Genomic DNA, 24,845 nt, shown 5'->3' with positions numbered 1-24,845 from the left:
CTCACTACAAGAAAGACATTGAGGTGCTGGAGCGGGTCCAGAGAAGGGCAGTGAAGCTGGTGAAGAGTCTGGAGTACAAATCCTATGAGGAGCAGCTGAGGGAACTGGGGTTGTTTAGTCTGGAGAAAAGGAGGCTCACGGGGGGACCTTATAGCTCTCTACAACTACCTGAAAGGAGGATGAAGAGAGGTGGGTGTTGCTCTCTTCTCCCAAGTGACAAGTGACAAGACATGAGGAAAAGGCCTGAAGTTGTGCCAGGGGTGGTTTAGGTTAGATACTAGGAAAAATACTGAAACAGTTGTCAAGCCTTGGAACAGGCTGTCCAGGGAAGTGGTTGAGTCACCATCCCTGCAGGTATTTAAAAGGTGTGTAGGTGTGGCACTTAGGGACATGGTTTAGTGATGGCTACGTTAATGGCTGGACTTGATGATGTTAATGGTCTTTTCCAAATTATTCTGATTCTATTCTATGAAATAACAGCTTGCTTTCTCGTAATAAAAGATGCTGAAGTACAACCAGCATTTTCTAAACTCATTTAAAATGTCTTTAAAATAAATACATGTGCTTATTTGCCTCCAATGCACTATAAAAAGTCATGGCCATATTCTCATACATTTTTAAAAGTAGTGGCATTCCAGGATGCCATGGCTAAAGCACACTGATGCTGTCAGAAATTATTATATCAGTGGCTTAAAGATGTCAAAATGTATCTCTCAACTGATGGGAAAGAAATTTAATGTCAAACATTTTCAAGACAGCAGATGACCACTTTTTTGTTAAATAAGAAAATACTGAGAACTGGGGAGTCTTCAGTTAATTTGGAAGCTCGTGGCAATGTAGCAAAGAGCTGGGCTACAGCTATATCCCTTTGTTAAAAAGAGAGAATTTGTTAATACACACTGTACTCTGATGGAGAACACACAAGGGAGACCTTTGTTAAGGTATTTTACATAACAGCAATTTACCCTTGGGAGCAGCACTTTTACATACAAGTCTCATCCGTATGCTAGTAGTTCTCCTTGGTGGGAGATTGATTCTCCAAGCAATGGCAGGCAGCAGCTGTGTCACTAATCTCTGTGGGCTTCCACTGGGGGACAAAAGCTACGTTTTATCCAGGTTTTGTAGGAGCCCTGCCAATAACACAGAACATCTCCCAGCCTCTGTCCCTCCTAAAATGGCCAGTTCCCAGTAGAGAAGAAGATAGGAAATACAGGCAATGGTTTCAGAGTAAGATTTGTAGCTCTTGTCAGTGCTTTTGTCCACAGCAGACCTTTTTTGTCTTTCTGTAGACTATTTCAATTTCATATTATTCTTTATCATCCTCTTTTGGGAAAAATAATGGAAGTTAATATTTTCCAAAATTCACCTCATTCTCACATCTGGTATGTTACATTTCTCTCATTAAATATAAAGCCTCTGTTATAAGGATGTTGTTATTAAGTGATAACAGTGCTCCCACGGAGGTATCTACATTTATCTGAACACCCCAAAACATTATTACTGTGATTGCAACCAGTGACAAGGTATTTTAAAATGATCACTAAAAATATCACCCTCACATATGTTATTTTTAGAGTATCTATAGCAGTAGCAAAAACAGCACGGAGAACTGGGCACAACTTTCACAAACACAGTGTAAGATGTGAAATCTAAGAAGAATAAATTAAGTTACTGGCATCTGTTTGTCTGGAAATAGAATCATCTTACAGTATGCTCTGTATAGAGGAGGAAAACACACTTCTAAAAATGAGTCAACATTTTCAGGAAGAGCCTCTAGTTCTGACTATGTCATATTCTGGTTGCTCAGCTCGGACACGTGAAATCTAGTTTGTTCCTTGAGCCTCTCTCCACGTTCAAGTCCTCCATCCATGTGTTTTCTCTTGCTTATAAAATAGAAAGCATGGCCTTGTATAGTTGGAGGTCCCAGGCACAGACTCCATCTATTTCCCTCACTGCTTAGTATTTTCCCAGTGTTGAAAGAAAGGAACTTCTTTTAATTGTGTTGATTTTAACCATTAATTTATCTTAAATGTTAGGAGGAGGGGAACAACCTTTATTTCACATAATAAAACTCCTATTAAGTGTAACTTAAGACTTGTAAAATTGCCTGGGTGGTTGAAAGTCAAGCTAAAAAATTATTAGCATGATCTTCAGAAATTACTGTTATAGTGACAAAATGAATACATGTTAGTGTTAACGGTATCATTTTTCTCAATTTTCACTAAGATTTTCAGATGCAAAACTCCTGTATTGCAGGGTAGGATGGAGGTTGGAAAATCTCAGGAAAATCCAGTTCTCTTTTATCCTTATCCAAAGTGAATTAAATTTCTACGGACGAGTACTTTGTCAAGATGCTAATGCCAACAATTTACCACACTCGACAAGATGTGACAGTCTGAAAAAATACGTCAAAAAAGGCAAAGGCCAAGTTTTGTGATATTTTCAAGGAGCACATTTCTTTTTAGTTTAATTCATGCTCATAACGCTATTTTGAAGATGAAAAATTCTGTGTGCATGCATCACCGCTTTTATTAACAATATTAATTTGTCTTTGGGCAGAAAAAGAAGAAATAATGCATGATATTGGTTATGCCGGAAAAGCAATAAGCATTACAGCTGTCTACTTATTTTTTATTGCTTGATAATATTTTGCCATCAAAATTAAACTTACATACCAATAGCAGCATATCTTCCCTCACACACGTCTTACAGGTTCCTGCCCAAGAAATCATCAGTGTGATAAAGTCTATTGCACTCAACAGGATTTAAACACAAGCTGAAATTAAAGCATATATGTGAGCCTTCATCTACAAAGAGATGGATTTATGCACCTTATAATATTTTTTTAATATAAATTTAAGAACAACTGTTATTTAAGAGTTTATGGACAATTACATCATTTCGCTAGTTACATTCTATTGCATTATTTTGTCTTACACCTTGTACTGCTACCTGCTGTAGAAATACCTGTGTAGGGTCGTAATACCTGTGCTTGGTGGGACTCTGCAAAAGCCTGGAGATAAACTGGTAAGCTCAATTTCAATTGTAAGTATGTTGTGATGAAAGCTGTAAGTAAAATCACAATTTTGCCAGAGAAAAGATGAACTTTACTGTTTGTCTTGGCACCATATTATGTTTCTTCATTTCACTCTAAGTGAAAGTCAGTCATGACTAAGGACAGCATATGAATGCTCTTCTGGAGCAAGCATTAATGAAACCATGTTATTTCATAAAGATTGTCCCATTTTCAGTGTCAGTAAGGCTGTGTTTTTGTCACTGATAAGGCTGTCAAGTCTTGTAGAACTGTATAATTTGAGACCAAGAGAACCATTTATAATCAATATGGTCCAACTGAAATGATTCTAAAAACTTTTGGAATGCAATGAACTATGATAAAGCATTAAAAATTCCACACATTTGGTTAAAAAAAGATCTGTGAATATGCTCCAAATTAAATTCTGTAGAACTTTGTTATTAGGTGAGGAGATTGTCATATCTGGAATGATTTATCTCTTAACATGTAAAATATTGAGAAAAGCAACATAGGCCTGTTATTTTGATTCAGCAGAGTAAGCATTTTTTCTGTATCTCTTATCTACATGATTGTATGTAATTGTTAACCTATCTTCTGAACAGAGTTACACCTATGAAACTTATTCTAACGATTTTCTCAAGCTTCAAGTAAGTACCTCATGGTTTTTGATGGGTCAAATTTGTTTAACTGAATCATGTTGTATGGCTTGTTTTGTTTGATTTGGTTTATTTTTCATAAGTGTTGCAGATCATTGTTGACTGGTTCCTAGGACAAAACCAGAAATACTGGAATATAAATATGAAATTTCATTTCCACTCCCCAGTGAGAAATTAACTTGTGAGATGTGGCTCAGAAGGACGTCTGTGCAGAATAGGGAGTGCAGAATCTTCTCAGACGTAATCTAAACTCAAAAGAAGGATGGAACTGGTTTTAATTCCATCCTCCACAAGGTGAAAGAGGTGTTAATGAAGAAATGTAACTCAATTTCCTCTTGAGATTGTTCCTTGAAGAGTTACATTGTTGATGATGCAAGGTAAGACAGAAAACTTTAGTCATGCTCAAACTATGGAAATGTTGGACTAGTCCCAGAGTTTGGTCTCTGGCATAATTTATTATTACATAATGCTGTTCCATTGCAGTGTAGTTGGACAGGTCAAAACTGCAGATTAATTCACAAATTAATTAATTGCCAAACTGCGAACAGTTAAAACTTGTTACAAGTTTGTCATTTTTAGTAAATTTGCATTAAAATTTATAGATTCATGCAAAGTCATTAAAATGATGCGAATAACCAAAGACTACGTCTCACAATGCCTTTAGACCTCCATTTTCCTACACAAAAATGTCATCCTTAAGATTCATTTGCAGCCCATAATTCTCCCATAAGAAATGTCAGCCTTATTTTTAAACTAGGAGATGGATGGAAGGATGAATGGATGGATGCATGGATATACAGATGGATTTCTACAAATCCTTTTCCTCAAAATATCAAAGTTGTATCATGTAAAATATCTGGCATCAGCTACAAGTCTGGGGGCTGATCCTTGAATACGCCTAATACTTTTGGAAAGCTCTCTTTTAAATGACATGGAGAGAGCAGTGATGAACATTTTACATCACCAGAAGCTCTCCAAACCAGAGTTTGAACAACTCTACTGGCCAAAGGACAGCTGAGAGGGGAAGGAAGCTGACTTCTGCACCTTCACCTGTTCAGTTGTTACTAACAAGGCAAGGAGACAGTCATTACTATTTGCCCTAGGAAACACTACTTATTTTCCTTCGCCTCAAAATTAAGAATAAATTTCTTTCCAACTGATAAGTGACAAGCATCTTTACATTAAGTGTTCTTCCAAAAATAATGTTAGAATGGGATCTCCAATCACCATTTTTCAGTTCTAATCCAAACCAATCTATTGTGAATTGCATTGTAATAAACTTGCTTTTGCAGCCCTTTCTCAGATGTTAATAAGGTAAATTCTAATTGATATCTTCTTTGATTAATCATGTTTCAGACATAACTCTTATTTTTTTTAAACACACTGGCAACATTTCTCTGATGTAAGGGAAAATACAGTGGATTGTTAAATTCATTAACCCTGGGAATGTTAGATGTTAAAGGCTTTGAAACATTTTATGCCCTTCCGAAAACCCCAGACATTTGAACCTCAGTCTACATTTTTATGGTCACTGATACAAGTAAAGGAAAACCTTTCCAATACATTATCCATGTCTGCTGCACTTTCATTCTCACTAACAGCTTCAGAGACCAGAGAATTACAACACTGTGAGTGAAATTCAGGCCCCACTGATTTGGCATTGATTCACTAAGATCACAGATTCTTTGGATTTTTTTTCTGCTTCAGCTTTCCTTAGTTACCTGGTTATGCTGGAAAATTCATGTTAAGTCCACGTAAGTATATTAAAAATGAGAGTTTTCTTGCAATAAAATCTGGACCAAGCTTCTGCAATGGTTCCCTATATGTACTTTTACATAATAATGTACTCGAATGTTTTATATACTCTATTGCCATTGACGTACTTTCAAAAATTGGACGCTTTCTCCCTTCTATAGCAAATACAGAAGAATTTAAAGATTTTTTTGTTGTGGTTCTATCAGATATGTAACTAAACACTCCAGCCATTGTACTTTAGCAGCCAAGCTGCTTATACCTCAGTATGTTTTACAGCTCTGTCTAAGAAAACAGTGTCATCTCTATTTCCCAGAGACACATAATCTTCCCATTCTAGCCTGCCGTATTTTTAGGCCACTCAGTTTCATTTAGTGACTCCTATACCAAGCTGAACAACTCATGGTCTGAAAAGAAATCTAGAAGGTTATTCAGCTCTGTTTCAAAAGTAATAAAAATGATGAACTGAAGCAGAAACAATGAGCTGTCATATGGGAAGATTATGGTGGAGCTGAAAATTGAACTTGGTTCTCCTGGGTCTCAAGCTAACTGCACTAACATCCTCTGTTCCACTCTACCCAAGGCAGCTTCCAACAAAGTAAGGAAGAAACTTCTCTGAGAGGTTAAACCATGTTAGAGCTGATGAAATGTTCCTAACTAAATGCCACCTTGGCAAGATCAGAACTTTGCAAAAAATTATTCAAGCTGGATGCCTGCCAAAACTCACCTAAATGCAAGCGGTCTAATTAAGGCACTGGTGAAGCACTTTTCCCATGGATTGTTTACTAGATAATGCACCAGAGGCAATCAGAAGTGTAGGTTCCCGGTGGTTAGGAAAACTGGGTCATTCACATAATTTTTACTCAGAGATCCTGGGTTTTGATACCTTGGGCCCCTCTTCATTCACAAAATGTATAGGAAGGGTAGGCTGCCGACTAGCCTTAGACCAAGGCAGTTCTATTTCTGGAAGAGTTCCCATCTACTCTCCAATGAAGATGCAGGAGCAGTGTGCATGGCAGTGAGACATACGTGTCAGATTGCAACAACTACCGTGTGCCTTTGCTTGGCGATCCTGGAAGAGCACAGTGTTTGGTGGATATCTGAGAGGGCACTAGAGGCTTTGGCTTAGCCTATGTATTTGGAGATGAAACAGCAAACTTGTTTGGCTTGCCCTGAAGCACGCTCAGGCTAAAATACAAAGTTTTCACAGGAAATTAAAACAACGAAATTTATATTCTGTCAGCGTGGTGTCTCCATAATCATGCTTCTTTTTTTTTTTTGTCTTCCTCAGGCTGTTTCGTGCATCCAGCTGAGGAATGTGGCTGGGCAGTGGGGAGCTCTGTGGGAGGAAAACAGAAGTTTTTCTTCGAATGCCAGTTCATTTTAACTGCCTCCATACTTCCTCCATGGAAGCTGGATATTTGGCTGGTCACAGTTGTGCACAGGGCTCCCCTGTCCTGTTTTCTGCCATCTGTGCTGTTTGATCTGTGTTTGTTTACAGTTTATGGGTCAGTATAGTGTAAATTTTATGTAAAATAATCCAGTGGCTGTATGGCAGAGAGGTAACCTCACAGACGGTGAGGTGGAACCAGAGGAAGGGAGGAAAAGATGGAAAGAAACTGCGCTTTCCTTGAGCATAGCTGTGCGTGTTCAGTTGGAGGAAGCTTTGGGTTTGCAGGATGGGGTGGGTAGGAGGGAGTCAGCACAATCCAGGAGATACTTGGAAGGAGCAGGACACAGAAACGATGTCAAGCTCAGGGGTAGTGGGAAGCAGGAAGCTTCCTAGGGAAGCGCCTACAGAGGGAACCCCTGGAAGTTGCTGGGTTGGAAAGCAAGACTGTAAATAAAGACTCGTCCTGCAAAGATGCTGGGAGATTTGTTTTCAAATCCTGGTATTTGATGTCTCCTCCAGTTAGGTTCTTGGAAAGTTAACTGGCTGTAGTTTATAGTCTGCATTATGCCAATGCTGAAAGGCTTCTGATGTGTTGGTGCGCTCACCACAATGAAAATCCTACTTTAGAATTTTCTAAATGTAGAAAATTACACAAACTGACCAATTCTACTCCTAGGCTTTGTTAATGGGGTGCTGTCATATTCTTTTTTCCTAATGTGGTCAGCAAGCTCTTTGTGGACTTCCAGTTGTAGCTATATGACAGTGTCTATGGAAAGGGTTTTGTTGATTGCACTTTGAAGTGCACCACAAAATTATAGGGCCTGTCTACCTTCTCTTGGTTTGTTTGCTTTTTTGAACCAATAAAGCTTTACAAATCCCTACTGCCGGCCACACCGAGAATACAGATATTTAGCGTTTTCTATTTTTTTTTTCTGTTTATTTTTAACTTGCTTTTGTGGTGGTGCCAACCAAAGCTGCTCTGTCACTGCCCTCCTCAGCTGGACAGGGGAAGGAAAATATAACCAAAGGCTCATGGGTTGAAATAAGGACATGGAGAGATCACTCAGCAATCACTGTCACAGGCAAAACAGACTCAACTTGAGGAAATCAGCTTAATTTATTACCAACTAAATCAGAGTAGGATAATGAGAAAACAAACTCCAAAACTTAAACGCCTTCCCCACACCCCTCTGTTCTGCCTGGGCTTAACATTACTCCCAGTTTCTCTACCTCCTCCCCTCACAGTCGTGCAGGGGGACAGGGAATGGGGGTTGTGGTCAGTTCACCACATGTTGCCTCTGCAGCTCCTTCCTCCTCAGGGGAGGACTCCTCACACTCTTCCCCCACTACAGTGTGGGTCCCCCGCAGGGTCACCAGTCCTGCAGCAAACCTGCTCCAGTGCGGGCTCCTCTCTCCATGGGGCCACAGGCCCTGACAAGACCCTGCTCCGGTGCGGGATCCCCGTGGGGTCACAGCCTCCTTTAGGAATCCCCCTGCTCTGGTGTGGGCTCCTCCATGGGCTGCAGGTGGAGATTTGCCCCACCATGGACCTCCATGTGCTGCAGGGGCACAGCTGCCTCACCATGGGCTGCACCACGGGCTGCAGGGGAATCCCTGCTCTGGTGCCTGGAGCTCCTCCTGCCCTCCTTCTGCACTGACCTGGGTGCCTGCAGGGCTGGTTCTCTCACAGATTCTCAGTCCTCTCTCTGGCTGTAATTGCTCCTGCACAGTAACTTTTTCACCTTCTTAACTATGTTATCGCAGAGTCATTACCACCATTGCTGATGAGCTTAGTGTTGGCCAGTGGTGGGTCTATCTTGGAGCTGGCTGCATTGACACAGGGAAGCTTCAGACACAGGGAAGCTTCTAGCTTCTTCTTACAGAAGCCTCAAGCTTTGCCACAGAAACGACATACAGCTTTGTAACTCTTGGGACAGAGCTTCTTTTGCAGGTAAAGATAAGTGTCAGAATTTCTGCTGTATTGGGACCAAATCACTCGAGTTTCATTTTGTGAACAAATGCAGTTTCACAGATCATTGCTCAGACAGTGCACAATGGAGAGGACAAAAACGAGCAAACAAAGGGAAGAAATGTAGCTATTAGTAACCCTGGTGGTACCTAACCAGAAAAGGGTTTGCATTCTAAGTAGGGATGGCAATTTCCCCGATACAGAGCTCTCAAGGTGTGCAGACAAGGTGTTGCCGCTTCAGTTAAGCAAATAGATTCAGGGACTGTTTTCTTCCTTAAACCGTCAAGAGGCTTAATTTTGTAAACCTTTGTCCTTTAATATCTTTGCAAGTGAACAGATGCAAGGCAAATTAAAACAGCTGAGACTGTATCCAGACTCACTTCAGCAGACTGCGGCTTTCCACAAGGGAGTTATACATCAGCTGAATAATGCAATTTATAAAGAGCATGAGGTGATCTGCATTTATCTACATTCAGGAAATAACTGCGTAAAATGAGCCTGATTCTTCTCACATTTACTCACTTTTCAGATGAATTCCAGTGTGATTTCTCCTTACAGCACCCTGAATAAGAATCAAAACCCATGGTTTCACATAGCAGCAGTGAATCCAAATAAGCTGGTCTGCCTTTCAACAGTGTCAAAAATGGGCATGTGTTTTTAGGGCATCCATGCAGCTGCCATATGCACATTATACATCCATGTGAGTTTGGTCAGTGTAAGGGATGGTATTCTAATGGGTGGTGCTTGTAAGAGACATGAATTGTACCACAAACGCAAGCTCACCTTCTGCTGCTCCACCAGGCTGGGGAGTAAGCAGCGATGCAGGCCCAGCCTGCCCTTCTCTTAGGTCCTTCTTATAGGAGGTGGCCTCCAGCTGAGCCTCTGTCAGGGTGACAGCGGCATTTCAGTGCAGCAGCTCAGGGTCCTGGGGAAGTCACCGGCTCTCCATGGGTGTCTGCCAGAAGTGGCTCCTGCGTATGCTCAGAGCTGCTCAAGAAACGGCTCCCGCAGAAAACATCAACGGTGAATGCCTTGAAAATGTCTTTATGGAGATTTTTTCCAGGGAGCTTTTTGGGTAGAAATACTTCTGAAATACTTCTCTTGCATTAAATGTTTGATGCACTGCTGTTCACCTCATGGCCTGTGGGAATGACTTTTTAGTGTCCAAGAGCTGTTCATGAGCAGACCTATGACTGTGTTCCTATCTCCTCCCATGAGCTTTCATATCTTCTCTCATCTGTTAACATCTTGGTTAATTTTCCAAGGAGATAGAAGCAAGGCCTTACGAATGATAAATGCTACTGAAGATAAAGGGGGAGACTTAAGAAGACAGGCTCAGCAGACAATGTCTATTTTGCTGGGATTCGGTTCTACTGAGGCATGCTTTCCTTGTGGATATGACTAACAAGTCATCACCTTTTCCAGATGACAGGAAAGCGTAATAGCTGGACTCTTCTCCGGCTTTTCTGTGTATGTGCTCTTTACTTTTTGCAAAATGAAATCCCTGTAAAAATGTCACATTGCAGCACTGCTCAAAGGCTATTTAATATTCTTCTTCTCTTTAAAGAGCCATGTATTCGCTGACATCTGAGGTTCTTTAATCAGCTCTGGAGATGGCCCATCTTCCTCATTGTTTTTCTTGCTGACTTAGAAGGAAACACACACACACAAAAAAACCCTAATCTGTATATTTCCCATTTGACTTGGGGAAATAACTAGCTTTGGGAGCAACACATCAGTTCCTGAGGTTCTTCTGTTGCCTAAAATGTTACTAAAGATAAAGGATTTGGCCTGGTCATGTTTTTAAGAACTACTTGCTAAACTAAGAGTTTTACAGAATCTGATTCACTATCTTCAAGCTAACAAGGCACCAAACATGTCATTATAACCTTCTTGTTCGGGATACGGAACATTTTCAGGCTTAAACTGGTTTTAGTGTGATTTTTCAAACAAGCAAAATACAGCCTCTAAGAAAACAGGATGTTCATTCCTGTGGAAAATGTAATATTTCACACTGTTTCACTCCGAACAGGGATAGAAATGTAAACTGGAATTGTGTTTATACCGAAGTACTGTGATTTTTTAATATTGGAACATGTAATATTTTATGTAAGGATATTATAAAGTATTTGGTATGAAGAAATATATTCAGATACTCTAGCATGGAAGTTGAGTGAATGAAAATGATAATTGAACTAAGAACTTTATCTCATAAAAATGAGCCATTTTTCTCCACTTGTACTTAATTATATTTAACAAATTTAAATAAATTCTCAAAAAATGGAAAACCATGTTTTACTAACACTTAAAACCAAATAAACCTATAGTCAAAAGATGTTAACCAAAAACCTTTCCGATCAGTTCTAAAGTAAAATAATCATCAAAATACCTGCTCAGTTTCAAGTTTCAACATGTGTTTTGATCCTGTGAATTAAAACAGGCCACAATTTTCCATGTGAACAATTTAAAATGGTGTGACTATACCTCTCCGTTTCCAGAGGAGCAGGTAAGGACAATAACCGTATTTAACATTGCTTTACGGAGCCATGTAAGCACTGTTGAATGTGTTGAACTGATTTTGACTGATATTAAAGAAAAGCCAAGTTATTTTCCTTGCCTCCACAAGTATATCTGCCTTCTAGAGCTCTGGAGGGCAAAACACTATATCTCCATTATGTATGTCCTATAAAAGCCCCCACAGATGCTAAGCACAGTAGCTGCTATGTATATAAGTGCATCCCATAGCAGTTTATTGGAGTGAAGTTTGGTGAATGTACAGCAGGATCGATGCATCTTTGCAGATTCTGCTATTCTCCAGGACAAAATGCAAGAAAAGCAACACCTACAAAAGTTGCTTGAGTTACAGTATATGATCACCAGCAAAATAGATTCACTACTACTTCTGCAAACGGCAATGAAATTCCCTCTGTGGATCCTTACAAGAAATTCCATGTTCACTCCCCAGGAAAATGGATGAGGATAATACCAATATAGTCTCAAATAGTCTCAAATATTATCAATAGCCTAGTTGAGCCAAGTTATATATTCCATTTTAATTTTTCCTTTCAAAATTAATTATTTTTTCTAATAATTTTTTAAATCTTCTTGGAAGTATAAAGGTTGTAAAAGTAAAAATGTTATAAATATTTTTTACTTAATGGTTATATTTGTGTTTATGAGCAGGTGGTATTCTATATGTGCCATATTCAACAAGTTATTAGGTTGCTACCAGATCAGCTCCATTCTGCTAGGTATGAAAAGGAAAACAGAAACCAAAATCCTCATTGTTTGGTTTGTGTTTTGCAAGTTCTAAACATCACATTTATTGTAAGTTTAAGAGAAAAGGAGGATGGCAATTGCAAAGATCATAAGGATGTTTGGTCTGTTGAATGAAAAAGGTCACAGTTCCTGGAAGGCAGAAAATCTGTCAGCTTTTTCATTCACTCATACTGAAAAAGAAGAACGCAGAAAGACTCATCAGTACCTCTTCTGTGACATACTCTAGCCTTAAAGTGAACTTAGTTTAGCAGAGAGTTACAGAAAAAAATGTGTTAAGTGCTACGGAGGAGCAGCAGTGAGTGAGTTAATAGGAAAGGGGAATGGGCAGCAGGCCGGAAAAAACAGGCAAATAGCTTTATTATATTGAGATAATAAAAATAACAATGAATATATATATATATAACATATATAAATGATATATAATATATGCAAAATCACCTAATGCCACTCCTTACCTGCCAGATAGCAATGCAGGGAATCTGTGGGCACCCTCAGGGATTGAAATGGCTGTTTCTCAGCTATTTGATGCTTTTCTCAGTCTGCTGTTTCTTCATATTTCTGACATAGAGTTTAACCCTGTGCATCTATGGGAACCTGGGTTTTAAAGAGCATGAACAGGTTCCTAAAATTGTAATAGGTTTGTTACTTCAGGGACCGGTGTGTATGCATTTCCATATTGAAGGACATATCAGAAGTACTGGGAGTTAAAGTTAGCATATAAGACCAAAGAAGGCACTAAATGGACAGACTTCTCTAAAGGACTTCTTTTTCTTGCTGAAGCATCAGATCCTTCTTCTGTTCTTGCTTGTTGTAGGGCACCTTTAAACCGTATTTGTAGTGTAAAGCACTTCAGTATCATTTGGAATAGATCCCATACCTCTTTAAAAGTTGGATCTCGTTGAAAGAATAATTCTATAACAACAATGCTGTATTTCTTCCACTCTCTCCTCCTCTCTAGAGCCAAAGTATTTGTTGCACGATGCTCTTTAGCTCATTCTGCTATCAGCAATGCAGAGCCATTACAGCAATCAGATGTAATCTGCTTTATCACCAGCAAAGCAGTTGCCAGGATTACCACATTTTTTATACTAATTCAGTGAAAGTGTACATGGTGTTTAAAGCACATCTTGATTTTGAGTTCTGGAGTTGTATTTTAGGGACTGTAGTGATAGGACAAGGAGTAACAGGTTAACAGTTAAACAGGGGAAGTTTAGATTGGATATAAGGAGGAAATTCTTTCCTGTTAGGGTGGTGAGGCACTGGAATGAGTTGCCCAGGGAGCTGTTAATGGTCCATCCCTGGCGGTGTTCAAGGCCAGGTTGGACAGGGCCTTGTGTGAGATGGTTTAGTATGAGGTGTCCCTGCCCATGGCAGGGCGGTTGGAACTAGATGATCTTGAGGTCCTTTCCAACCCTAACTATTCTATGATTCTATAATTTTCAAGCCTAAAATTTGGGCAGCTTAGCAAATTTGTTTTATTGGGCGAGTGCATACTTTGTACAAATTAGGAAGGCTGAGTATGAAACATCAAGGTAGAATTTTTAGGAACCAAATTTTGCAGTCAGGCGTATAGCCAAAAGCCAGACTATTAAGCTGATTTTCATTACATCTTGAATCGGTAGAAAAGTGTCTGTGGGCAAAGAGAAAACTTTGCGTGTTGAGCCTTATCGCTGAAATATCAAATGACCTTCCCTGTGCAAATACAACCACTTGTACTGTATTCCCACGACTCCCTCTGGTGGCAAACTTCTCTATCCCAGGTGCTGGATAACATCCCTCTGTTTTTGATTGATGCTACACATGGGCTAGAGGTATCTTGGTGGATTCTCAGCTCATTCCAGCAGTGGAAATGCTGTTAAAATTTCTGTTCAAGTTATTAGATGTCTTTTTCTTACTTTTAGTTATATATCTAACAGTTTGAGTTATCAAACTACTGTTAAATCTGCGTAATATTGAAAGCACTGCAGAAAAATATTTGTTTAAATAAATATTTTGTAAAAGAAATAAGATCTCTGGTTTACATTCTTCCCTTTCATGTAGCCAATCACTGTACAGACACCTCACAAATGGTCCTGATTTGTCTCAGGCCAGGCTGCTGAGGCAAAGAGCAGCATCACAATAGGGAGGCAAGTGATTTTCCCAGTTTGACATGCCAGTGCCATGCTGGGAAAACCTGGAGTTTTGTCTTACCTGGGGCAGCATACCCCACCCAGTTATATAAAGGGTCTGTAACATCTACTAATTCACTTTTATGTTCAAGGTTTTTCTTTCCCCACCATTGGAGACAGCACTTCCTACCAGCTGCCGTCCTCGCCAGACCATCCCTCACTACCTGCCTGCTGCCTAGACATGGAGCAGCGGACCCTGACAATCTCTGTGTGTCCAGAATCCTGGCAAATGTGGTAGGAATTTGATGAGAGAAGACCCATCAAGGCCTGCTCATCCAACTTTACGAAACTGATTGGTACCAAAATTATGTTACATAATTAAGTCACTTTAATGACAGCTAAATTCCTTTATAAACATTGCTTTGCAGCTTACTTTTTGCTTCAGACTTGTCCTTGTGCACATCTGACCTCACTTTCATCAAGCAATGCCATCGGCACTGAAATATCAAGAGAAATTACAGATTTTAGAGAAAAAGTAATCATGCTCTAACTCAATAGCTGAAAGGAGGATGAAAATATTTCTGTTTATCCTGCTGTCAAATCAACTGTGTTTTATTTGTTACATTATTCAGATTAGTAACACGGGTTTTCCACAAAGGCACTATGTTGGTAAGTTATACTCCATGCCCACACCGAGCATGTAATTCCTCCTCTTGTCATGAATAAACCATCTTAGCTGAGTACATAAGGATGATGTGCGAAAGCATCACGACTCGCCCAAAAGGTAGAATGATACAGGGATATGTCTGTGGAACAAAATAGGAACCACTGTAATGCATGATGATGTGCCGGTGATCAAAATAGAGCGTGCATTACAGGGAGACTGGGAAATTAAGGAGGTCTCTTATGTCACCTCTGCTAAGCAGGATGCTACTATTTTTAACATTTGAATTCAGGTTAGAATTCAGGTCTCTCTTCCAGACACACACGTGTCCCTGCCTATATATATGTACACGATATATGTGCCATAATTTTCTGTTGCCTCAAATGGAAATTTTTTATTCAGTGATTTCTTATTCCGAGGCTGTTCTGAAGAAAGGTAAGTCCAGTTATGTGATCCTAGTAAATTTATTATGACTAAGGCTCTGGTCTTTATCTCGTAAGTATCTAAGCATGGGATTTTTATGCTTGAATTTTATTTCTTTATATGAATCATACCTATTGCAGCTGCCATGAAGTGGAGGCATACCTGGCACTGTTGATGTGGGATCAGAATAATGGAACCTGGACACATCGGTCCTGCCCCTGTCTGACAGAGAAGAATAAACCCTTGCAACATTTTTTCCTGTTCAGGTTTGCCCTGTATTATAACTTCTAAGAGTAGATTGACAATGGTAATACAAACGTATGAGGACTGCCACCTATACAAATTCATCAACACCAGAGGCCATTCCCATCCCAGTGTCATAACTATTTTGTTGTGTTTCTCCTTCCTGAGAAGGAATCTTCATTTTCTAGCTGCAGAGTGGATGAACTACAGCTGAAAGCAGAGCTGCCTAAACCAGCTAAAAGCCAAAGCATTCTCCTGGTACAGGGACAGAATTGATCCAAACACCTACATGCTCAGGAATGGGTAGAAATCGGAGTTTCCTATTTCTGGGTAAGTGCTCCCAAAAGTCAGGCATAAATATGATCATTCAAGTGATGAATGAAACAATACTGCCTGCAAAGCATCTGGATTTTGCCTCAACCATTCAATACTGGGGAGCCCTAAACTGAAGTGCTCTGTGCAGCATTAAGTTACGGGCACCATGCTCTGTGAATGACATGAACCAAACAGAAAACATGATAGCAATGAGAATGACACAAGGGCTAAAATCCAGAACTTGCAAGGGAGGTTAAGGAAGACTTACGGTTGTTGTTGGAGGTCATGATCAGAAACTTGGGTAGCTCAAAGACTGCTGCTAAGTAAGAAGGATCTGTTACCCACATCTGTGGTGACAGGAAATAGTAGCCTTTGATCAAAGAAAGGGTAGTTAGACTACATATTAATGCACATTTTCTTGCAGCAAGGTAATTATGCACTAGAACAGCTCAGCAGGGGAAGCAGTAGATCTCCATCACCAGAAGTCTTAAGCAACAGGCTAGATGCAGATACAAACTCATCCAGCCTTGGGCTAGCAGAGGGTTAGATGACCTCCAGCTCCAATTTTCAGTGCTATTTTTCTAGGTGTTAGGATTCTCAGAGCACATGTAAGGGGTGAACCTCTGGAGTGGAAAGGCATCCAAACTCTGGATTGCAATAGGTTTTTGTCAGGAAGTAGGTTCTGCATGTTCCTGAGTGAAGTAGGTGCTTGTATTTAGGTGCCTGAAGAGCTTTCAGACTGACCTTGTAAACATCTCTAGGATAAGGCAAGGACAAAGATGCTCTCTGCAAAGATGTATTCGACACCAGGTTTACAGCCAAGCATGGTAATATCCATTCACAGCATATTGGCATGTGACAAGCAGAGAGTTACAGAGTTTGGTGAGGCATGACTAGCTAATAATAACAACTGCATAGTTTATTTATGGATGTAAATTTGCATAGGTTCCTCAGGACCAGTGAGGTCAAGAACCCAACAAATTTTCTTTTCCCAGATTTGTGACAAAATCATGCAGTTACGTATACAAGATATGCAGTTAACTTTAGACATATAATGTCTTACCCAAGCAGTAAATGTGTACAACTCAGGTTTAAATACGGTATAATTTAGGTACAAACTTTTCCATACCTGTGTGAGACAGAGTATCCACAGCCTGTCTGTTCCACCACTTCTTCGTGCTCTGCTTCCTTAGTAGCCACTCCAGCATTCACCCTGTGTGTTGTAGAGGCAGCTCTTATAAATTCTCCCTGAGTTCAACTGTCTGAAAGAATAGAAACCACCATTTTTTATTGTCCATACCATGACTTCCTTGAATATCCCTGGTTTTAAGTACTGTATATGTTAGTGGTGCATCTTCAGCTAAAACTACAGTATCCAGAATTACATACATTTAAGCAGTCATCAAAGGGTAGGGTAAGCATAGATTCACGGTTGGATTCATCTGGGGTTTTATGTACACAACTCCCTGAGCCATTAGCTGTCGACACACTCTTGGGTAAAAGTAGTGATTAGTGAAACTTAATTTTTTTTACAGAAACACTTATATCAGCAGCACCATGTCACCAGCTGTAATGAAGACACACAGAATGTTGTTTGCATGATACCCTTGTTCTTCTCTGAATTCATCTAAAAGTCATGTGGAATAGATATAATTAACATTGTTCATGTATTTTATTTCTCCCTGGGATTAAAGCACTAACCTTGCCATGTTATACCCCAGCCACTATTCCTAGCCCCAGGCCTCTGTCTCCTCACCCTCGCACCCCTCCTCCTTCCCCTTCCTTACTGCACCCTCAGCCCCATGCTGCAGCCTGGCCACAGAGGCATGACTGCAGCCAGCCAAAGTGAAGGGTCTTGCTGAGGGTTTGCAGGCAGTGGATAGAGAGGTACTTACCAAGGCTCTGGCTTTGTTCATTTCCTTTTGCTGAGAGCCTGGTCCCTGGTCCCACTGCCGGCTGGCACCAGGATGCTGCCCCATCTCCCGGGTCCTCTTCATTGCTGGGGTTTTAACCCCATGAGCTGTGGCTCATCATGCACATGTGGCTATAGGTCACGGTTGCATGTGGGTGAGTGCTGAAGTGCCAGAACTTCTCATGGAGGTCCATGGACATTCCTGCCAATGTAGCAACGTTACTGAGACACCTGGAGGAAGGGCTCTTGTTGGCATTCTGCAAAAGCACATACTGCTGCTAACAGGTAGTCAAATGATTAAAAGGCAGTTGTTTCATTCCTCTTAACTTGCTCACTGGCTCAGTCTTGCAGAAACAAAGAGTACAAAGAGGAGAAGACTTCAACCATTTTTTTTCCATAAAAGGTCCCATATTAGTTTGCCAGGGTTGAAGGATCGTATTTATGTACAGGTTGGTAGTTCTCGGAATACTCTTTGCTTGGTTTTGTAGTCAGATAGGAACAAAATCTGCTTCCCGTATGTATGTTTTTCCATCTACCAATGTAACCTCTTTCTCTGAGGTACTCATGAATTATCCTTTGTTCATCATCTTCATTTCTCTGTTTTTCTTCAGTCACTGGATATTTTATTTTTTCTCTTACTGCAATATTTTTCACGTACAGTCTCAATCTATTTCTTCTTAAACTCCTTGGTGATTTAATGAAATTCACATGACTTTAATTTCTTTCCAGAATCATAGCCTAAAATGTATTTCCTATCCTCTCTTTGATGTTTTGCTTCAGGGGAAGGTTCTTTAGATGGACTATTCTTAAATGGCACCCTCTGTGAAGACTCTGTTCTTTTCCGTAAGTACGTTTTAAACTCCATCTTAATAACACAATCCTGTATTCGCCTTCAATGTCACCCTGCTTATCACCTCAAAGCAACATTTGTCCATAGTGCTTCACTGAGGTGTAATGAGCAGTATATCTGACAAATACCCAGTGATTTCCATGTGAGTACGCTTCAATGTGGTTTCTCCTGAAATCACACGCTGTCCAAGACAGATTCTACCTTTGCTTTTTACAAATAAGGAAATTTGGCTCCAAGCTGAAATAACAGGGTCTCTTACCACGTTTCTAGCAGGAGGACTAAAACTCTTCAGATACATGAAGCCTGGAGAGAGCTGAGCTCCTCCAAAGCCTTCTAGCCTGTCTCCTGGGTGGGAATGGCTCTCTTGGAGCAGCCGTGTTATTCAGCACTGTTTCCCCAAGCACAGGTCATATGGGCCCCTGCACCACTATTTATGTGGTCACTGTCCTCTCTGCTGGTGTCTCACTACTTGTGAATCATCGGCAGGTCAGATATTTCAGATTAGAACCTCACCAGAGATGACTGAGTATTCCCGTAACACATCATCCCTCAGCAGGCAGCTACCGCTGTAACACGGGCTGTTCCAGCCCTAAAGACTAGTTCTGAAATAGTCTCTTCCCCAGGCAAGCACCTCCCCAGTTGAAGAGTTCAGAGCACCCAGGCAAGGGCAGACCACGGAGAGCTGCTCCAAAGGCACCTTCAGGGCTAATGTGTTTGACATTGTTTTGCTTACGCTTCCTGCTGCAAATCAAGATGACACTTAGGAAATTAATATATAAAGCCTCCTTATTGCTCCACCACATCCCGTTAGCAGTTCAGAGACCAGCTGTGAGCACTTGCTTGCCAAAGCCTCTTATTGACTTCATGAAAGCATGGAGCGCTTTATCAGACTCTACAGAGACAGGTTTTTAACCTTTTTTCCCCAATTCCTTCTCACTTTTCCCTCCCCAGTGCTGCTGGCCTTGGCTTTTTGTAACCCAGCAAACATGCACTCTCCTTAGAAGGATGAGACAAACCCATCAAAATCTAGTGCTCTGCCCCATTTGAAGCCATTCAAGAAACAGCAGTTACGAAATGAGGCTTTGTGTTGTGGTTTTCAGTGAATAAATATGCATCAGAAGGGTGCCACAGGGGCACTGCACTAAAAATGTAATGTTTTGGGAAGGCAATATATACATATTTTCTTTAACAGAACATTTTCTGTGCACTTTCGTCAGAATAAACTCGTTGGTAGAGATCATTTTTCAAAAATAATTACTATTGGAGCTGTTCACAATATTAGTTTTCATAAATTCATCCGGTTATAATTAATATGTGCCTTTCAAGGGCCTAAAAGGGAAGGCATTCAATATTTCTTGTCTCTAATTTTAGTATGATCTGATTTTCCTCTGGTTGCCTTTCCAAACACCTGGGGCCAGCCATATGAGTAAATTAGATTGTGCTAAAATGCATATTAATGAAGCTCAAGCAATGGCTCCCTAAAGGGACAGTAAAACTATATATAGCTCCTTTTTTCCCCCTCTCTTGGTTAATGTGCCTTTCAACATATTTAGATCCTAGTAAAATAACGCCATTTTGGAATAGCCAAAAAATACAAAGAAACCGTTAAAACAAAACCTCAGAAGCGCATTTATTTCAAGTGTATAAATGATCGCTCCCTTTAGTACTTGTGTTTTAAAATTATTTCCTATTAAAAATGGATTTACTTTTAACTGACTTATGAGAAAAAAACTAATATTGAGGCCTCTGGGGTAGGAAGAAGTGGCATATTTGTTAACTGCCTACAGTGATTGGTGCATTTTCCTCTCCATAAAAACCCATAGGGCTCATTATAACAGATAGCAGTGGAGGGTGACAACCAATTATCACATGTGACCATCAGTGTACAGAATGGAAGGAGTTTTGGAAATGGGCACTGGAATAAATCCCTTTTCCTTAAGGAAGTCCTGTGGTGTTATTGGGGATTGTCCACAGCAGCATTTAAGTCTGGACCAGGAGGGTGGTTTTTAAGAGAATCAGTGCTGATAGTGCCTTGCTTCACACCACAGAGCAGACATACAGCACATGAACCAGATTCATTCAGGAGAAAACGAGCTGGAAGATAGACTGCAGAGGCACATTTAAAGTGCACTGACTGCTAATAGGCATTCAGCTCATCAAAAGAGACTAAATGAAATCCAAAATGGAAACCTCCTTACATGTGTGTACTCGGTCCTCAGCACCACCACTTTTGAACCAGGTGGATGCAGAGGAAATGGCTTACATTACTAGGGAAGCCCAGGTTATCATACCAGAAAACAAAATGGTTGGGTAATTAGACCAAAGGCTTAGAGAGGATGTGACTCAGTGATAAACAACAGGAAGGGAGAAGAACTACCGAGTCACAAAGCAAACTGACACAAAAACAAGCGAGTATTAATTGCTCACGTCCTAGAAATTAGGAGGAAGATCTAAACACAGAATTAGAAAGAAGATCTGAACAAAACTGAACTTTTGGAACAAGCTTTCAACGGGGATATCATGGCTTAAGGGAGCTCCAAGTGCTTTTAAAATGCAGTTTATGGAAGGAAGTGTATCATACGGCTTCTTTTAAGTGTAGGGGCAGAATCTGACAGTTTAATCCATTAGAAAACAATCTTTCATCCCTAAGCATTTTCAGAGCACTGATGCAAGTTCTTCATATCATTATACTTAAGCCACATTTTAAACAGGTTCAGATATTTTTTAAGAGCCTTTAAGTTTCAAAAGAGAGGGGAAAATATACAGATGACTTCTCACTGTAAAACAAACAAAAAGATAAGAGCAAATCTTTAGGATGGGGAATAATGTCTGCTAATTTGGGACAGAAATATTGAGAGTGTCATAGCTGTTAATTGCCTACAGCAATGTCTGCAGTTTCCTCTTCATAAATAATGCAGTGCCCACTGTAATAGATAACAATTGCAAACAGTGTCTTTACAAACCATGCAAGAGTCATGCAACTGCAGCCTGTGGATCTACAGGCCAGTTAGCAGTCCTGCCTATTTATGTGTTTAGTTTTATTGCACCGTGCAAGGCGTATCAGAAGAGGCAATCAAGAGCAGAGACAGTCAGAATCAGTGGCTACTTCTCCAAGTGTTGCCTGTCAGCCAAGGGCTTTGCCATGCATGATTTTCAATTAGAAAGAGGAGATGTGGATTCAGGAAGCATCCATGTAGTTATTCAGGTTTTCATTTTCTTCCAAGCACCCCTTCAGAGTCAGCAATTGAAAACACAGGATGAGAGCTCTCTCTGTATTTAATGAACATTTACTTTCCCCATTCTATTCTTTCCTGGAGAAATAAAATTGTAAGCGTTCCAAAGCCTTACTTGTTACTTTAAAAACAGCATTTAATTTTACAGCTATTGAAGTTTCATTCTGAGTGTTCTATTATTCCTATTATTAGCTTTCTTCCTCAAATATCTGTGCTAAGTTTCCTTCTCTACCCTCAAATATCCACCCTCTTGCTCATCTCTTTGAAGACAATCCCACCCTCTGTGACAGAATCACCCCTTTGCCACCATGGGCAACATTTGGAGTCTGTTGGTTTCCAGCACCAGAAACTGCAGGAATAAATATTCCTGCTACCTGCCTTCCCACTGCTACTCATCTCTAGGAGCAGGCAAAACATACCTGTCTTCTCCTGAGGCTGAGCAACAGTTCTTGAGGTAGGATATCCTGGCAGGAAGTGATTAGTTATTTCCACTGATTGCTCTGGACACCCAAGACATTTGCAAAGCTTGACTCACTTAGGTGCTCTCCGTCCTTGGTGTGGATAGAACTGGAACAACACTGGCCACTCCAAGAAGGAAAGGTTTTCTGAAGGTTTTGGGGTCACTCATGACAAAATGGACAGCCAGTTGGTAGAAGGAAGGTCACCCAGATGCAGGTGCACAGGCAAAGGATGCTCTCATTCAGAAGCGGTCCATGGGTGCTACAAAGGAAAATCTGTCATTTCAGTATGTTCAGTATGTAAGAAAGGAACATTAGTTCAGGGCTCCCACAAAGTTTCCTGCTTTTATTCTGTAACCACCGGATTCAGTTGGGCTCTGAAAAATTAAAATGCCAAATATTAAGGTAGTGCATATATTAATAAATGTAGATTTAAAAACTAGAGAGAATGGTAAGAAAGCACGATTTTAGCTAAAACATTCCAACTGCATCAGGCAGTGTCTTTCTATAAAGGCAATTCCAGGTCAGTTAAATTGCTCTTACAAAATTTAAATTTCATGCATAAAATATGCAAGACCTTTAACTTCTCATCTTTTATGTTTTAATTGTGTGGTAAAACATGATTTTGTTCAAGTAATTTTGTTCATTTAACTTTGAAGCACTTTTAAAAAGTCAGTGACATGGTTTTAAAATCCAGCACATCAAACGATATTTCCATCAACATACAGCAGTTGCCATAAACAGCCTTAATTTCCAGTCTAAATTACTGATCTAAACATGTGCAGACAAATTAATGCAATGGAAAATTGTAGAACCCAAACTGCATATTTATTTATTGTGACACGTTTCACTTGCATCTCATCTGCCATTCATACAAGGTTACTTCAATTTTCCCCCTTTTCATGATCAAATTGAGAGGAAAACTTGTCTCCAAATGTTCATAATGGAGTTGGACTAATCTGCTCACTGGGCTGTTATTTTCTATATGTCATACATTACAGTTTCATTGTTACAACTGTGTTCAGCTGTTCGAGACGTCAAGTAACTGAACAATAAGTAAAATTGGCCTTTCAGGTTACGTGTCAGGTGGCTTTGAAGCAGCCAGCCATACAAAGGGCACCGAGGTGCAGAGAATAACCAGCGTACGTGTGGTTTTGTTTCACAGCCTGTCTCCTGACGACAGCTTCATAATTGGTTTTGGAGTGACACACGGCACAGGCAGTCTGAACCAGGGCACTACTGAGACCAGCTTCATTGAGAAAGGGTTGTATTCATTGAGGACAGGATTTCTAATAGCAAAAAAAAAAAGTCTTAGCTAATGATATTCCACTAATCATCTGAGGCTGGGACAATAGAAAGTAGATTAGCTCCCCCTGCAAGCGTTAATGCTGGAAACCAAAAGCAGTGAGTGGTAAAATTTATTTCACAGTCTCCGAGAAGAAAAGGCTTCTACTTTACTACAAATTAAGACCTGGTTTCTGTGAGACAGCAGACTGTCCTCTCATTCTGCAGACTATTTTAAAGTTGAGCCTTTTTCTCTTCTTTTAGACATTGCAACATACTATGAACAAAAAACCTTAATTGTTCAGTGTGTCACCTTCTGTTTGACAGGAGGAAACAAGGAGCGATTACTGCGTCTGTGGATTTCACATGGAGCCAGGGAAGACAATAAAACAGTGAAGCAAGATTTCTTCTTCTAAGGGAAAATGAAAAGAAACTATTTATGAGCAGCAGAATAAATGGCTGTGTTTGATATTACTTTTCTTCTTTCTTTCTCACAATTGGATTGCATTAGACTCACCTTCTTTCTGTTACTTCTTAAATCTCTTGGCACACACTGATACTGGGGGCTGGGAGTGGGAATGGGACCAACAACACACTGAAGACCGTATGCCCCTGCATGACTGTGTGAGCCAGGGAGAACTACCCTGCTCATCCCAGGGAGGAGGCAGCTTTGTGAGCACCATGTGCGGTGTGCTGGCCCCTTGTAGAAACTCAACACCCTTGAACATCATTAAACTGATTGCCTTGCCAGGTGTGGCTAATAGTGGTCAAACAGATCAAAAGCTGTTCAAGGGGAGACGAGGTAAACAGAAAGCATCATATGGAACTGGGATGAAAATACAGAAAGAGAACAGAATTACATGCAGTAATGAGGAGTTGATTACAAACACAGCTGAGTCAGTGCAAAATCAGCTGGCTCTTCCACACCTCCTATCCCTTCTGCATCACCTCTGCCCCAGCTTCCATTCACCTCCTAGTCCTTTCAGCTGACAAAAATACTCACTTCGTGTCACGTCTGACAGCAAATACGAATGATTCAGAAAACTCCACCTGGCACTTGTCAGGAGCAGCTGCCTGCAAACATCCAGCTTAGCCCTGGGCACAAACTGGAATCTGACATTCTCAAAAACACAGAAAGCTTGTGGTGAATCACTTCCAGTTGTGCAGCCAAAGGCTGGCTGGCTGCAGTCTGTCAGAGCAGTGAATACGTAGCAAACTGGGAGCCGCTGTCTTGGGACACAGGTAATATTATTCATTCGGTCCGGAACAGTC

General features: G+C 40.4%; 1 protein-coding gene and 2 long non-coding RNA genes across 7 annotated transcripts in view; 1 reads left to right on the top strand and 2 right to left on the bottom strand.

Moving 5' to 3' along the window:
* GPR85 (G protein-coupled receptor 85) overlaps nucleotides 1-24,047 on the top strand; it is a 66,075-nt gene extending 42,028 nt beyond the window's left edge. For 2 of the 5 annotated variants that reach the window (XR_010616391.1, XR_010616351.1), the window contains 3 exons: nucleotides 14,344-15,851; nucleotides 18,529-18,591; nucleotides 23,901-24,047. The gene's annotated coding sequence lies outside the window, so the exon portion shown is untranslated. The remainder of the gene's footprint in view (nucleotides 1-14,343; nucleotides 15,852-18,528; nucleotides 18,592-23,900) is intronic. The other 3 variants (XR_010616383.1, XR_010616372.1, XR_010616396.1) reach the window with 3 other exon arrangements.
* Nucleotides 16,110-18,103, bottom strand: LOC136022990 (uncharacterized). Its single transcript, XR_010616436.1, has 3 exons — nucleotides 17,732-18,103; nucleotides 16,966-17,098; nucleotides 16,110-16,206 (listed from the first exon to the last, which is right to left on the bottom strand). It is a non-coding gene; the product is annotated as an uncharacterized LOC136022990 (long non-coding RNA).
* On the bottom strand, nucleotides 22,165-24,212 carry LOC136022952 (uncharacterized). Its single transcript, XR_010616411.1, has 3 exons — nucleotides 24,091-24,212; nucleotides 23,887-23,985; nucleotides 22,165-22,666 (listed from the first exon to the last, which is right to left on the bottom strand). It is a non-coding gene; the product is annotated as an uncharacterized LOC136022952 (long non-coding RNA).
* Nucleotides 24,213-24,845: the final 633 nt, after the last annotated feature.

This window comes from Lathamus discolor, chromosome 1, assembly GCF_037157495.1.
Source record: "Lathamus discolor isolate bLatDis1 chromosome 1, bLatDis1.hap1, whole genome shotgun sequence".
Classification (NCBI taxonomy): Eukaryota; Metazoa; Chordata; class Aves; order Psittaciformes; family Psittacidae; genus Lathamus; species Lathamus discolor.
Note: the sequence above shows the minus strand (reverse complement) of the source record. Positions and strands in the feature narration are given on the sequence as shown.